The sequence below is a fragment of the Rosa chinensis genome, chromosome 6 (assembly GCF_002994745.2).
Source record: "Rosa chinensis cultivar Old Blush chromosome 6, RchiOBHm-V2, whole genome shotgun sequence".
Classification (NCBI taxonomy): Eukaryota; Viridiplantae; Streptophyta; class Magnoliopsida; order Rosales; family Rosaceae; genus Rosa; species Rosa chinensis.
Genome location: NC_037093.1, coordinates 44942217 through 44957773, shown reverse-complemented (window position 1 = coordinate 44957773; position 15557 = coordinate 44942217). Strand labels below are relative to the sequence as shown.

Here is a 15557-nt window from a genome sequence, read left to right as displayed (position 1 = left end):
TCAATGTTGAGTGAACGCTGGTAAATTTAATGGTGGATCAATTAGTATTTTGGAACCTAATTTAGGATTTTGAATATGTACCCGTAAAGTACTCTATATAAATCATATCAATGTTGATAATTAACAATGTTTTGCAATTGTATATTTAAGTGGGTTAAAAATGAGCATAAAGACTTAAGGAGATCAACCAGGAAAATTTTAACAGGTGCGTTTTCCTTGCTTTGCTCCTAGCATCATGCTTTTACCAGAAATTTTGGCATCTGCATCTAAAATTGTTTCCGTTTGTCGAAGCTTTCTTTGTTTGAACCATTTAGGCTTGGTTTAATCAATAGTTGAGTAGATAAAAGGTACTTAGATTGAGAAATTTATGTGAATACAGGGGAGGAGTTAGAGAAGCTTGCTTTAGATGTAGCTTTTTCTGATGCAACATATTATGAAATTGGTGGAGGCAATATCGGCCACACTTAAAAACAAGGCAAGTAAAAGACCAATTATTCATACGCTGTTATCCATTTGTGCTTAGCTCATTTCACAACCATCTTTCTTATCCTTTTAGAACACTCTCTCCACTTACTATTTTCTTAATGAATTATTCTCAATGAAAACTGTACTGAAAGCTATTGGTTGAACCAAACAATGCATTTAGTTCTTACAAAAAAACCATCAACTGACTTTGTTCGCATTTGCTTCTTCTACTGATATTCTCAGTAAATATGGTATACTGTGGCACACTGGTCAAGTCTCTATCAGCAAACATAACAACTGCAACTCGGCCCACATGCTCTCCTGCAAAAGATGGTAATAAACAAGGTCATAAGGGCACCAGGTAGGTTGATAGTAGCTTCCAGGTATTTGACATGTTTAATTTTGATAAGAAGATAGGTCACCAATATGTTTACTTTGACAGCTCAAGAGGAAGAAGGTCCACAGAACAAGAAACGTTTATTGGTGATTGCTCTGATCACAATTCCTATGATTATGATCCTACTGAGAACAATGATGTATTATCTAAAAAGGAGAATACTCAAGTCAATTGGTAATCTTCTTAAACTATTAATATACAGACACATACACACACATGTAAATAGATGTTGAATCACTGTTATTTTTTACTTTAGTTCTTTCGCTAAACCTTGGGAGAAGAATCTAATTTGTTCTTTGTTCTGTTTTTATTTAGGGATTATAGACAACATTAAAAGATCAGTTTGTAGACTATTAAATGTAATTTCAGCTACAGATAGTTTTAACATCAATGCTCCTAATCTGTCTACAAGTTGGAGAGGATGAACATATATGTCTACAAGGTACAGACAGTTTCCGCGTGACTCTGTTGCCTTTCATTTATGTTTAGAGGCTTTATATATTTCATAAGTTAGTGATGGATTAGCTACTTCATGATATTATCAAACTGAATGATTTGGTTTGCAACATTTTGGATAGTACAAAAAGATCATGCTTCTTTCAATAGATATAAGTTGATTCCTTTGTTTTCCCTTCTTATTGCTCTCTGGTAGCTAAAAATCCATTCTTTACAATCAGCAGCAAGACAGAACTTATGTATATTACATTTCAGAAAACTTGGGCAGGAGAGTGGTGAATTATATAAGCATTAATAACCTAAAGTACATTACATTTAGGTTTCAAATCATTGCTGGAATGCTCTCATTTGAGCTTCTGAGTTATCCATGAATTTGCTTTTTGTTACAGGAAGGATGAGACCTGGGTGAGCTAGACAGAATTGTCAGGAAACTGTTGCAGCCTAGGGTCTATGTGAAATTGATTAATCTGGGTCTTGAGGGTAAGCAATCACTTTACCCTATTCTAGAATTGTGTACAATGAAAGTTGTTTACTTTAATTTCGGTACTTCTTCATAGTTTCTACTAAAACCGAATGATTAGTAACATTCTAAGGATTATGGCTCCAAATGCATGAAGATTGCTAATTGTAAATGATACTTAAAGCTACTATATATGCAGTGGCCTTCATCTCTGTTCAACTGAAGCCCCTCAGTTTGATTTAGAGTTTTCATGCAAATCGAGAAGAAAGAGATCCAAGATTTCAGAACCAACCCATCTTTTTGAACGAAGTTTACGAAAGAGGTGAAATACTGCTTCTTTGAGTCTTAATTTCATTTGTATCATTGCAAATAGAAAAACTCTTCTGCTTCTTCATCTGGTCAGTATAATAGGAAATATTATTTGCTTATCATCTTTTAGTAGCATATAATGAATTCTATTGTTCTTTTGGATGACTTCTCTGTATGCTTCTTACAATAGTTTGGAACTTAATTCAGCTTTTCAGTTTTACAATACTGTCAACTTCCAGACTGTGGACTGTGGTGATCTTTTAAATAATAAAATACTAGAAGCTTCCCTGCAAACCAAAGCCTATGATCAAATGGAATTTTGAATTAGATTGTCGTAGAATGGTTTCATAGAATCTGTACGCTTATGATTCTTCTTTATAATAAACTATATCCTTATTCGTTTAGTACATACACATAAACAATCTCAGATCTTACAGTGAATGCCTTGGAAGCACTGAAAACCGTGATGGTTATACACCACACTTCGAGGGAAGTTGATGGTACATTTTGTGATGCTAAATACAGCTGGAGTAGAGGTCATATTCTGAACATATCTCATTTTCTTTTCAGTAAGAATAATAAATGGCCATGAAGATTCTTTGAGACGAAGCATTGACTATTGTACCTGCATTCATTTATATGCATCATATATCGAAGAATGACTGGACTGTTTTCGTGTCCTGATGTACGATGTTCAGAAAGATCACTTGGTATGCAGTTTGAATTGGAACTTATGTGCAAGCTTTTTGTATATACACTGTTCTTTCCATATCATTTAACAGAAAAACCACCCTCTAGCTTTTTCTTTAAACTTTTATATTATGTTTAATTATCAATGCAAAAAGGAATAGAAATGTACCATATTCTTTAATATAGTACAGTCGTTTACTCTGCTAATTTACACATTTTTTATATTGTATTACCAGTGTAACATGATGGCATTTAGAATAAAGGATCTCACATGTTCAATACAATCTCTACAGAGAACCAAGGAACTTGAAACCCCAGACTTACTAAGGCATCTACCTGCTTTGCAACAGCTTCTTTCTCACCTTCTTGATTGCTAGGTGGCTTATCCAATGTTCATTCCTTTGTTTTTTTTGTTTTTGTTTTGTTCACTTTATTTTATTTTAATTCTTCCTTTATTTTCAGTCTATCTTCCATGAAAGGGAGGTGTTATTCCACCAAATTTTTGATGACCTTACCCTTTATCTATTTTACAAATATATATGGTTCTTCTGTTATGTATATAAAGACCACTGACCACAGCCAACACCTATTCTATTATTACTGAAACAATGAAGGTGTGCCATTTTGCAGCCACAACTGGGGACTATATGTAAGAGCCTGATTCAATATGTTATTTCAATGGTACAAACTCTCAAAAGCTCAATTGTAAGTAGGTCAAATCTGATACCAATCCATCCAATATTCCTTATGATGTTCCTCCATCAGGTTGCAGGTAAAATTGACAAGTTGTATGCTGCAGTTACATATGGTATTGTCAATTTAGTTAACAACGCAGGCCTCAGTTTTCTATGTGCACAATGATGGGCAGCTGCTACAATTAATGATGGGCAATACTTGATGTTGTCATAGAATGGTTTCATAGGATGTTATTGTAAACTGCAATAATGTAAACCAAACAATTTTAGATAGATGAAATTTTGGTTCATTTTATCATTCTATCATTATTGTAAATTATTAGCAACAGCAAACCCCGCAGCAAAGGGCACTATTGTTAGTACTCTATCAAAGCTGAGATTACTATTCATAACTATTCACTTAGGATAGGAAATGAAGATTTTTGCCCTAAGTTGACTAAAATTACAATTCTGCTATATCCTTTCATTTTTTTAATTCTTTTTAAAGGGAGAACAATGTTCACTCAGGATAGAAAGTGATAATTTTGCCCTCGACTTCGGGTTGAAATTACAATTTTGCTATATCTATATAGATTTTTTTTTTTAGGAAGAACAATTTTGTTTTATATTTGTAAATTTCTACAAATCATGTAAAAAGTTTATTTTATGTTGTATCCCACTAACAAAAAAAAATCATATTCTAAGTAGCGCGTATATTTCTTAGATTGCGATTATTCACTTATTACATATGAAACTTGAAAAAAAAAATAAAAAAAAGCGCAGGTCAATTCTAGTTGATTTTAACTAGGCTTCCTTCTTATTTAAATATTGAAAAGAGATGAATTCATAAATAACTACTCATTACAACTGAGGGGCAAATTGTGGCATCATCAAAGCGGGTCAGACTCTCTACATCAACTAATATAACTCTTTGAACCACGATGGTCCAACTTCCTTCCAGTTCCTCGATAGCGGATAAAACTTCCCTCGTCAATGAATGAGCTGCTCTATTACACATTCGTGGAATCTTCCCCCATGTAACTTAATCAAATACTTAACTCCATCAAAACCGACCTTTCTATACCAAGTTCAATTCCACACGATGTTGGTCTGTTTCTTCTTTTGGAAGAGCTCTTTTTGGCTCTTTTGAATTTTAAATGATGTAACATATTAATCAATGTTGTCATTCATAAAGAATAATTCATCGTACAATTACTGCCATACAAGAAATTATTCTGTAGTTTCGGAATACCACGTGGCACTGCCATGTGGTGCTCTAAGCCAATAATATCACTTAAATTTAGTGAAACTTGGTAAGAGGCTGAAAAAAAAAATTTAATTAAAAAACCAAAAAAAAAGAAGAAGACCGCGTTCGCGTATGATTAGTTCTTGTGTTTTTTTTTTCATTCATGGGCTCCTATTGTTTGTGTACGATGTTTTCACTATTATTGTTGCATCTTAAATGTGTCTACTTCCAATTTAGTGCCGCAACTATTTCCAAGTGTCAATGAATTATGGGATACGGATAATCACAATCAATGTACAGGATACGACCAAATTAATTGGAAGATCAAAATACTCAGGTAAATATCATATTAATGGATTTGAAAGAGTTACTTCAGTACTCTACTTGCATGGTAATATGGGATACGACCAAATTAAGTAGAAGTTCATTAAGAACAATTGGTTTTTTTTGAAACATATATACAAAAAGAATATTATGATTATTAAGACATTAACGTTTCCTACCCCCCTCTTTCCTTATCGGCCGAATGTAATCCGAATCAACAATTTAGAAATGAAAAATATTTGTTGGCCACTTGGCCTCGACCTAAGATTTGTGGCTTCAATTTTAGGTGTCATTCTATGTCTTCTACACACATCACCTATTTGCCAAATCATGTCATGTAATACTTGAAAATGATAATCTAATCATTCTAAAATCTAATGGCTCTAAATTATTTTGTTTTCTGTTTCCCCCTATTTTATTTGGGATGTAAATGGAGAAGGAGTCTTCTCCTCATGAATAAATATCTGTCAGTTTGTTTTAAAAAAGAGAAATTTTATTTACACAATTCTAAATACTAAATACACATCTGTTAAAGGAAAAACATATTATGTGCCTTCGTCAAAGTAACTGACGAAGAGGGAATCAAGGAATCAGTGATTACCAATCAATTAGCATAAAAGATAGATCAATCAGTATTTAATATCATAATTGTAATCAATATTTCCGTTGTAATGTCTTCCCTATATAAAGGGACTATGAAATGAAATGAGTAGACCATTCCAATTATCATTTTACTTTTACACGTTATCAGCACGCTCAGAGCAAATAACCAAAAAAAAAAAAAAAAACCGTGCAGATCGGTGACCGCCAGCCCACGTCACCGGCCTCCATCCCGATCCAACGGCTTTCCCCCCTCGATCCCAGCCCTCCAGGCCGCTCGCTGCAGTCTCTGGCCTACAGCACCACCTGCAGCCCACGCCCACGCCTTCGACCATATCGGGGGCCGCCAGACAACGTCACCGGCCTCGGCCAGCCTCAGCCTTGACCAGCGCTGCACTTCTTCCCCTACCACTGGATCGGCCCCGCCCCGTCCAGCCTCCATCTCCATCGAACTGCTAAGGGCACCCAACTCATCCCAGTCGCTCACCTGCAGCACCGCCCTCTCCTCCCAGCAGCCCACCGATCCCAGCACAGACGCATCCAGCCCACAGAGCCTTCGATCTACCCAGCGCAGCCCCTGTAACCGCGTTGCTGCTCACCTCCGCCTACAGCCCAGACCGGCCTCCGCATCCAGATCGGCGCACGAACAACAGCTTATCGAACTTCAGAATAATCGCTGCAGACCGGCCTTCACATCCACGCCCGGACACCGGCGCTCGACCATGACCTGAGTCAGCCACCTGCAAACCTGGTCGCTCGTCTCCACCCAGCCCCGATATCAACTGGGGTTTCTGCAAACCAGAAGGAAGCGAAAATAAAAAAAAATAAAAACAAGAAGGGGCAACTCGGGCCGAAGTAAGGACCCGGCCCAGAAAGAAAAAAAAAGGGGGCCCTGAAAAAAAAAAGAAAAAGGGGAGCAGGCCCAGAAACAGAAAAAAAAAAAAAAAACTTGACCCAAAGTAAAGGGGCCAGTCCAGAGAGCAGACCCGGCCCAGAACGAAAAAAAAAAAACAAAACAGGCCTTGAGGCCCAGAAAAAAGAGAAAAAAAAAAACAAGGCTCAAAAGAGAGAGGAAGCGGCCCAGTTTTTCTCAAAGATACAAACATCGCACGCCTGCATCAACACGCGCGTGCGTAAGGATTGTTTTTCTCGAAACCAAGTATGTTCTCTTTTATTTTCATACCATGGTATATTTAATTATTTATAATTAGAATTTTTATTTTTATTTTTGAGCATGCTATTTTATTGCTTGTTATATATGTGATATATATTCGTGGAATCTAAAGCATGTGAAATTTATTTATTTTTAAGCATGTTTTATACCTTATTGTTTATACCTTTATTATATTTTGTTATTAAGCATGTTTAAATTAGATAATTTTGATCATTTTAAGCATGCCTTATTTTTATGTTTTAATTACCTTTAAGCATGAATATATATTTCATTGTTTATGGTTTATTTATGAAATTTTGAGCATGTTTTTTAATATTTATCCTTATATAAACTATTCCTAAGCATGCCTTTATATTATGCTCTCATTTGTATTTTATGTTATGCATGATATATTCTTGTTATTGTTATATGTAGTATATAATTTGTTGTATATTTGTGAAATTTTGAACAAGCCATGTCATTTATTTTTATATGCTATGTTTTATTATTAAATGTGTTATAGTTATTTTTGTAATACAACATATAAAATTTTGCTTTGCCATGATAATGAAAATTCATGCACATTTATACACACAACATTACTGTGATAAAGTATTTTCACATGGCATCGAAAAACAAAAATGTGACCATTACGAATCTTGGTCTTGAAATCTAATTCATATTTTGGAAAATAATTCACGTGGATGTCTTTATGACTGCGTAATTTATATCTTCTCTCTTGTTTATGTAGATGGCTGATCCAACTCGACCTGAATTTGACATTTTGGACTCAGAAGGACTTGAGTACCACCGTTGGGTTTTCGATGTAGAAACTGTCTTTGTGGCAAAAGCCTACACTGCCACCATCCAAATTCCCACTGACCCAAAAGACGATGGACCGTCTAATAAGGTGAAAGCAAATGCCTTAATGTTTCTGAGGCGACATATTGATCCTAGCTTACGCTGGGAATAAGTTCAGTTGAAGACACCCAAAGAACTGTGGGATGCCCTTAAGGGACGTTTTGGGAACATTCATGACACTTTGCTCCTAGAACTAACCGTTCAGTGGAATGAAATCCGCTTGCTTGACTACAAAAAGGTCAATGACTTCAACAAGGACATGTTGCGCCTAAAAGCACGTCTAAATTTCTGTGGAAAGGAACTCACAGAAGATGATATGATCCAGAAGACTCTTTCCACTTTTCCTACTTCAGCAATTATACTAGCGAACCAGTATAGGCTGGAGTATGATAACAAAAGAATCACGACTTTCAACAAGCTGATCAACCTACTGCAAGTGGCTGAGAGGCAAAATGAGGTTCTTTTGAACAACAATGCAAGGCCCGTTGGGACAAAGAAAATTCATGAGGCTAATTATGGCAAAGTCAAAGGTGGAAAGAACCCCAATGAAAAGAGGGTTGGACGTGCTGATCCCTACCCACGTGGCACCAATGCACCACGTGGCAAGGGACGTGGGGGTCGTGGTATGGGCCGTGGTCATGGAAACAAGGTGCAGAGGGCACCCAAGAACCCTTCAGTCAAACCTGGTAGAGTTGGTAATGAACCATGCTATAGATGTGGAGTCATGGGGCACTGGTACAAGAATTGCCAAGCAAGCAACCTGGTTGCAGCCACTTACAAGAGGTATAGGGAGTCTAAAGAACAAGAGGCTCACTATATGGAAGAAGGAGGCCATGACCCAGACGTCAACCTCACATTTGCAGACTTCAATGGCAAAAAGGAACTTGCTCAATCAATGGATGCTTCAGATTTTGACGGATCTGCTTTATTTATTTTATTTTCCAAAATAGTTGTGAAGGCATAATGCCTCATTTTTAATTAGACTATTACGTAGTCTTAAAGTTTATCTCAATAATTGTTTGAATTAGATTTCTGAACGACCTTGATTTGATTATCGTTGGCTTATTAATAAATTTCAGATTTTATTCTGAAGCATTGAATTTATTCGATTTTTATGTACCACACATATCCACATGGTTCGAAAAAGCACTATAAAGATGTAAAGCAATACATCTAGAGAAAAAAATTATTATTAGAATGAAACATTATCATTCTACTAAAATAGTCATGCTCTAAAGAATATGAGTTATATTTTCAAAATTAATAATATATCCCATTTATTTGTAGGAATGAATCGAGGAGAAATCGAGTGCTTAGTTGATAGTGGGACTACCCACACCATATTAAGGAATAGGCAATTATTTATTGAATTAATAGCCTATAATTCCTCTGTGACTACGATGATTGGATCATCACAAGTAATAAAAGGGCGAGGAACTGCAAAATTTTTGCTGCCTAATGGCACAACATTTAAAGTCACAGACGCTCTATATGCACCTAGAGCTAATCGAACCTTGTTAAGTTTCAAAGATATTTGTGCCAACGGTTATCATGTAGAAACACACTGTGAGAATGGAATTGAATACCTTTATATTACCTCTAATGAATGTGGAAGGAAACGCATTTTAGAGAAACTTATGAGTCAATCTAGTGGACTGTACCTCACTACGATTCGGATCATTGAATCATATGTTGTCACCAACAATGAAATGTGGGACACTGACTCATACAGGCTTTGGCATGACCGCCTAGGGCACCCTGGTCGTGACATGATGATCCGCATTTTAAAGAACTCACACGGACATCCCTTCTTTCGAGTGAAAAATAAAATGGGAGAAAAATCCGCCACACTGAAAGGTGTCGGTCCTCGTATTGCTCAAATGCAGCCATTACATTCTGAAGTACCAAAAGCACTACCTCCCTCCCATTATGCCTCATTGACTATTTCAAAGGCACATCACTCGTTTTGCAAAGCCTGCTCTTTAGCAAAAACAGGATCGAGACCTTCCTATGCTAAAGATACAAAACAAAACATTCCATTCTTACAAAGGATACAAGGAGACATATGTGGACCTATCCATCCAGAATGCGGACCATTCAAGTACTTTATGGTTCTGGTGGATGCCTCGACACGCTGGTCACATGTCATTTTATTGTCCACAAAAAATGCTGCATTTGCAAAACTCCTAGCACAGATTATACGCTTAAGGGCTCACCACCCTGATCACCTTATCAAGTCTATAAGGCTTGATAATGCTGGAGAGTTTACATCAAAAGCATTTGATGATTATTGCATGTCTATTGGGATCGATGTAGAGCATCCTGTAACCCATGTGCATACACAAAATGGTCTCGCAGAAGCCACCATCAAAAGGCTACAGATGGTGGCTAGGGCATTGGTTATGCGCACCAACTTGCCTATATCTGCATGGGGTTATGCAATATTGCACGCAGCTTTACTCATTCGTTTCAGACCCACTGCTAGCCAACCATTTTCTGCGTACCAGTTGGTAACTGGATATGAGCCTGACATTTCCCACTTACGCATATTTGGTTGCGCCGTATATGTGCCTATTGCGCCCCCACAGCGCACTAAAATGGGTCTTCAGAGACGATTAAGTATTTATGTTGGATACGAATCTCCAACGATTATCCGCTATTTGGAACCCTTGACAGGCGATCTCTTTACCGCTCGATTTGCGGATTATCACTTTGATGAGACAGTCTTCCCGTCGTTAGGGGGAGATAGGAAAAAGGATTTTCCAAGGGAACGATAGGAATTGTAGTGGTTTGTTCCCACTCTGTCTCATTTTGATCCTTGCACTTCACAATGTGAAAGTGAAGTGAAAAGAATAATCGATCTTCAAAACGTAGCAGATTCGATGCCTGATGCGTTTACTGATATCGCAAAAGTGACGAGATCACATATACCAGCTGCAAATGTGCCTGCAAGGTTAGAAGTCCCCAACAAGGGGCACGGTGCCGCAGATAGAGGCACTACAACCACACTTAGTGGAGGTATGGTTGAGGCCGTGGCTCCTCAAAGGAAGAGGGGGAGGCCACTAGGTTCGATTGACACTCACCCAAGGAAGAAGAGGGCGAGTAAGGCACAAACCGATCCATTAATCATCAATGTAGAGAATCCCTCTCATGAGATTGTCTCTGATTATAGCTATATCCATGAATCAATACTGGAGGAGGCTCCGATGTTTGAAATGATTCCAGAGAACAAAGAAATCTCAATGGATTATGAGAGTGCGTATGAGTTGATAGAAAGATCTTCCATACACATTGATGATGTATTTGCATACACTGTTGCTCAAGAAATCATAGAGCACGATGATATCGAACCACGCTCTGTTGCAGAATGTCAACAAAGAGCAAATTGGCCTAAATGGAAAGAAGCAATCCAGGCAGAATTAGATTCTCTGACAAAGAGACAGGTATTTGGTCCGGTAGTGCTAACCCCACCAAGTGTAAATCCTATAGGACATAAATGGGTCTTTGTTAGAAAGCGTAATGAGAAGAATGAAGTCCTGAGGTACAAGGCTGGCCTTGTGGCACAAGGTTTCTCCCAACGCCCTGGAATTGACTACGAGGAGACATACTCTCCCGTAATGGATGTTATAACGTTCCGTTACTTAGTTAGCCTAGTAATTTCCGAAGGACTGGAAATGCAGCTCATGGATGTGGTTACTTCATATCTCTATGGGGATCTAGATTCAGAGATATATATGAAAGTGCCTGATGGCCTTACATTACCCAAGTCAAGTGACTCTAAACCACGGAGTGCGTTTGCAATTAGGTTGAAACGCTCACTTTACGGATTGAAACAATCTGGGCGAATGTGGTATACCCGTCTAAGTGACTACTTGATTGGGAAAAGATATAAGAACGATGAACTATGCCCCTGCGTATTCATAAAGAAAACAAGTTCCGGATTTGTAATTGTAGCAGTATATGTCGATGATATGAACATAATAGGTACTCTTGATGAAATAAGAGAAACCGCGAGCTACTTGAAATCCGAATTTGAGATGAAGGATCTTGGGAAAACTCGATTCTGTCTACGCCTTGAACTAGAACACCGAGTTTGTGGAATACTAATCCACCAGTCTGCGTATGTCCAAAAGATGCTCAGGCGATTTAACATGGACAAAGCGCATCCTACTAGCACTCCCATGATCGGTCGAAGTTTGGATGCAAAGAAAGATCCATTTCGTCCAAAGGAAGATGATGAAGAGGTGTTGGGAGCTGAAATTCCCTACCTAAGTGCAATAGGCGCATTATTGTACTTAGCCCAATGTACTCGACCAGACATTGCATTCTCAGTGAACTTGTTAGCTAGATTTAGCTCAGCGCCAACGCAGCGTCACTAGAATGGTATCAAGAACATTTTCAGATACCTAAAAGGAACCATTGACTTAGGACTGTTCTTTCCTTACAGAGAGACAAGAGGGACCGCAGATGGAACTGCAATCCCTGAAGAAAATATTGATGGTGAAAGTGCCACACACTACACCGAAACGCCAAATGATGTTTTGGTTGGTTTTGCTGATGCTGGGTACCTCTCTGACCCACATAAAGGTCGTTCCCAAACTGGTTATGTATTTACCATTGGGAACACAGCGATATCTTGGAGATCAACCAAGCAAACCCTTGTGGCTACCTCCTCGAACCACTCAGAGATTATCGCTCTACATGAGGCGGTTCGTGAATGTGTATGGTTAAGAGCTATCATCACACATATTCGAGGGACTAGTGGTTTGAGTTCTACCACTGAAGAGCCTACTTGCATTTATGAAGATAATGCAGCTTGCATCGAACAGATGAAGATAGGATATATCAAGGGTGATAATACAAAACACATATCGCCAAAGTTTTTCTACAATCAGCAACAACAGGCCCTCCTCAAGATTCAAGTGAATCAAGTAAGGTCTGAGGAGAATGTGGCAGATTTGTTCACCAAATCATTGCCTAAGGCCATATTTGAGAAACATGTGAAAAGCATAGGAATGCGAAGACTTTCCAAGCTCCCTTGATTAATGTAAAGATCAGGGGGAGGTGTAGACGTCAAGGGGAGTCTAACACACACATGTCCTTCTCAAATGTAGAAGGTGCGTTGTGCTCTTTTCCTTCGACCAAGTTTTATTTTTTGTCCCACATGGTTTTTATTGTTACTTGGCAAGGTTTTTAGTAAGGCAACAACTTATGCACCATTTCGTCTTTGACTTGGCACAAGGGGGAGTGTTAAAGGAAAAACATATTATGTGCCTTCGTCAAAGTAACTGACGAAGAGGGAATCAAGGAATCAGTGATTACTAATCAATTAGCATAAAAGATAGATCAATCAGTATTTAATATCATAATTGTAATCAATATTTCCGTTGTAATGTCTTCCCTATATAAAGGGACTATGAAATGAAATGAGTAGACCATTCCAATTACAATTTAGAAATGAAAAATATTTGTTGGCCACTTGGCCTCGACCTAAGATTTGTGGCTTCAATTTTAGGTGTCATTCTACGTCTTCTACACACATCACCTATTTGCCAAATCATGTCATGTAATACTTGAAAATGATAATCTAATCATTCTAAAATCTAATGGCTCTAAATTATTTTGTTTTCTGTTTCCCCCTATTTTATTTGGGATGTAAATGGAGAAGGAGTCTTCTCCTCATGAATAAATATCTGTCAGTTTGTTTTAAAAAAGAGAAATTTTATTTACACAATTCTAAATACTAAATACACATCCTTTTTTTTCACACACCCAACATCAGATTTTATGAGTATATCAAATTACTAAAAGAGACATTAAAAAATATAGTTGGAAACTATATATACTACCTCTAGAAGCTACAAACTTAGTGTTGGTGAAATTACAATAAAATTATCATTTTTATATGAAAAACTTGTTGACAATAGGCTGAGGTGCGGGTGTCTCGCTCTCTTTAAGGAGATTCAAGCCCTCTGCGGAACAATGACGGTGCACCAGAAATCTCTTGACTTGTCCCCTCCATAATACAACAGTTCAACAACAAGTTGTACGGCTCACACCAATCTGCACAAATTGGAGAAACCCAAAGCTCCACCAAAAGACACATTTCTTTGACCAAAAAACACACAAGACACTTCGGGGGATTTTGGAAAGAAAGTTGATGGGTGAATATAATAGAGTGAAAGTTTTGTATGTCTAAGCATGAAACAAATGATGCTATTTATAGGCTCTTAGGACACTCCGTACAATTAATAGGGTAGTAACCAAAAGCCATAGATTACAAGAATTAAAATCCAAAATAAAACACCATGAGTTACAAATAAAATTCAAAATAAATTCTGAATTTAAACACACAAATAAATTTAGAATTTAAACACAAAATAAATTCATCCAAATTTAATTTCAATAATAAATAAAATATTAAAATGTTACAACACTTAGAACCCTAGCGATGGCCTTCTTCCTAAGTGGTGTCCCAAGCTCCATTCTCTCTTGGCCAACAGTCTAGTCTCCGAGATTCCGTCAGATGGGTTCTAACGCAGACCTCTTCTGATCTTGACCTTTATTCTTAGTTGAAGGAATTGATTCCAGAACAACAAGAATTTTTGAAGAAATTGAAGGCAGAACATGGAAAAGTGTAATTGGGCACTATCACTGTTGATCTGATGATTGTTGGATTGAGGGGAATGACGAGGTTTCTGTGGGAAATCTCTTTACTTGATCCAGATGAGGGCATTTGCTTAGGGGTTTGTTAATTCCAGAATGTCAGAAAGTATTACCAGGTGCAAAGCCTGGTGGTGATCAACCATTGCTCGAGGGCCTTCTCTTGCTACTTTTAAAAGGAAAGGTACCAAACAAGGAGCAAGTTATCCAACAAAATAAGGAGTCGTGCCAAAGTTCCAGACAATGTGTTCAAGGCCATCGATGTTTCTCCTGTTGGAGCTTAGGAAGTGTATTAAGTGAATTGGTGGGTGTCTTGTGAATGAGGGTAGCTTAGGAAAAGGGGTTGTGTTTCTAGTAAAATGATTTTAAAAAAAAGTGATTAGATAGTGTATTAAGTAGGAAATGTGTATCTAGCATTTAGCAATGAGTTTTTCTATTGGAACCTCTAAATTTACTCACTTGACCTTCTATCAAATTTTCTAATACTAAATTTACTTACTAAACCTCACCGAATTTCCTCAAATAACCTCACTCATATAATTTGCAAACAAACTATTATCTTTAAAAAAAAAACTTAGTTGATTCAATGAATTAATTAGTCTATAAATCTTAAATACATATCCATTCCTTAATCAGACAACATAAAAGTTTTTTTCAATAAAAAAAATTAAACACAAGGTATTGAGTTTTAAAAATTAATTTCTAATCAACAAGAAAATAACATGAACTATTTTGTGGTTTTTTTTTTCCTATTTTAGCTTTACAAAAAAAAATGAAGATTAATCATTTTTTCTTAATGTTTATTTTATGTACCTCATGATTAATTATTAAAATATTTGTTTTAAAAAATTGGTAGCTCATTTTTTGTTTTTGTTTTTGTAAATATAATGGATAGACTTAGATTTAGGTCATAATATGATTTGTTTTGTTTTCCCTCACCAATATGTGTTCAACATGTACATCATATATTTTTATGTCACATAATCATAGTTTTAACTCTTATCTATTCTTGACCTAGCACTGCTCTGCTAGGGTTTACTTTCTAGCGATCTGGAAAGCAAGACTTCTATTGCCAATATGTCATGGATTTGGATATTCTAAGTTGGAATTGCATAGGGATCTGTAGCGATACTACTACGAGGGCATTGAAAGATTTGATATCTCAAAATCGTCCTCAAATTGTTTTTATTTGCGAAACCAAAATCAGTAATCTATATGATTTCAAAGCACTACACACTACTTTAGGGCTTCCTAATTCC

At 37.0% G+C, this 15557-nt stretch overlaps 1 long non-coding RNA gene across 1 annotated transcript; it reads left to right on the top strand.

Annotated features, from left to right (window-relative positions):
* The first annotated feature begins 241 nt into the window (after positions 1-241).
* Positions 242-3785, top strand: LOC112173253. The gene is made up of 8 exons (XR_005801038.1): positions 242-826; positions 908-1036; positions 1178-1304; positions 1708-1798; positions 1978-2100; positions 2525-3154; positions 3408-3458; positions 3543-3785. It is a non-coding gene; the product is annotated as an uncharacterized LOC112173253 (long non-coding RNA).
* Positions 3786-15557: the final 11772 nt, after the last annotated feature.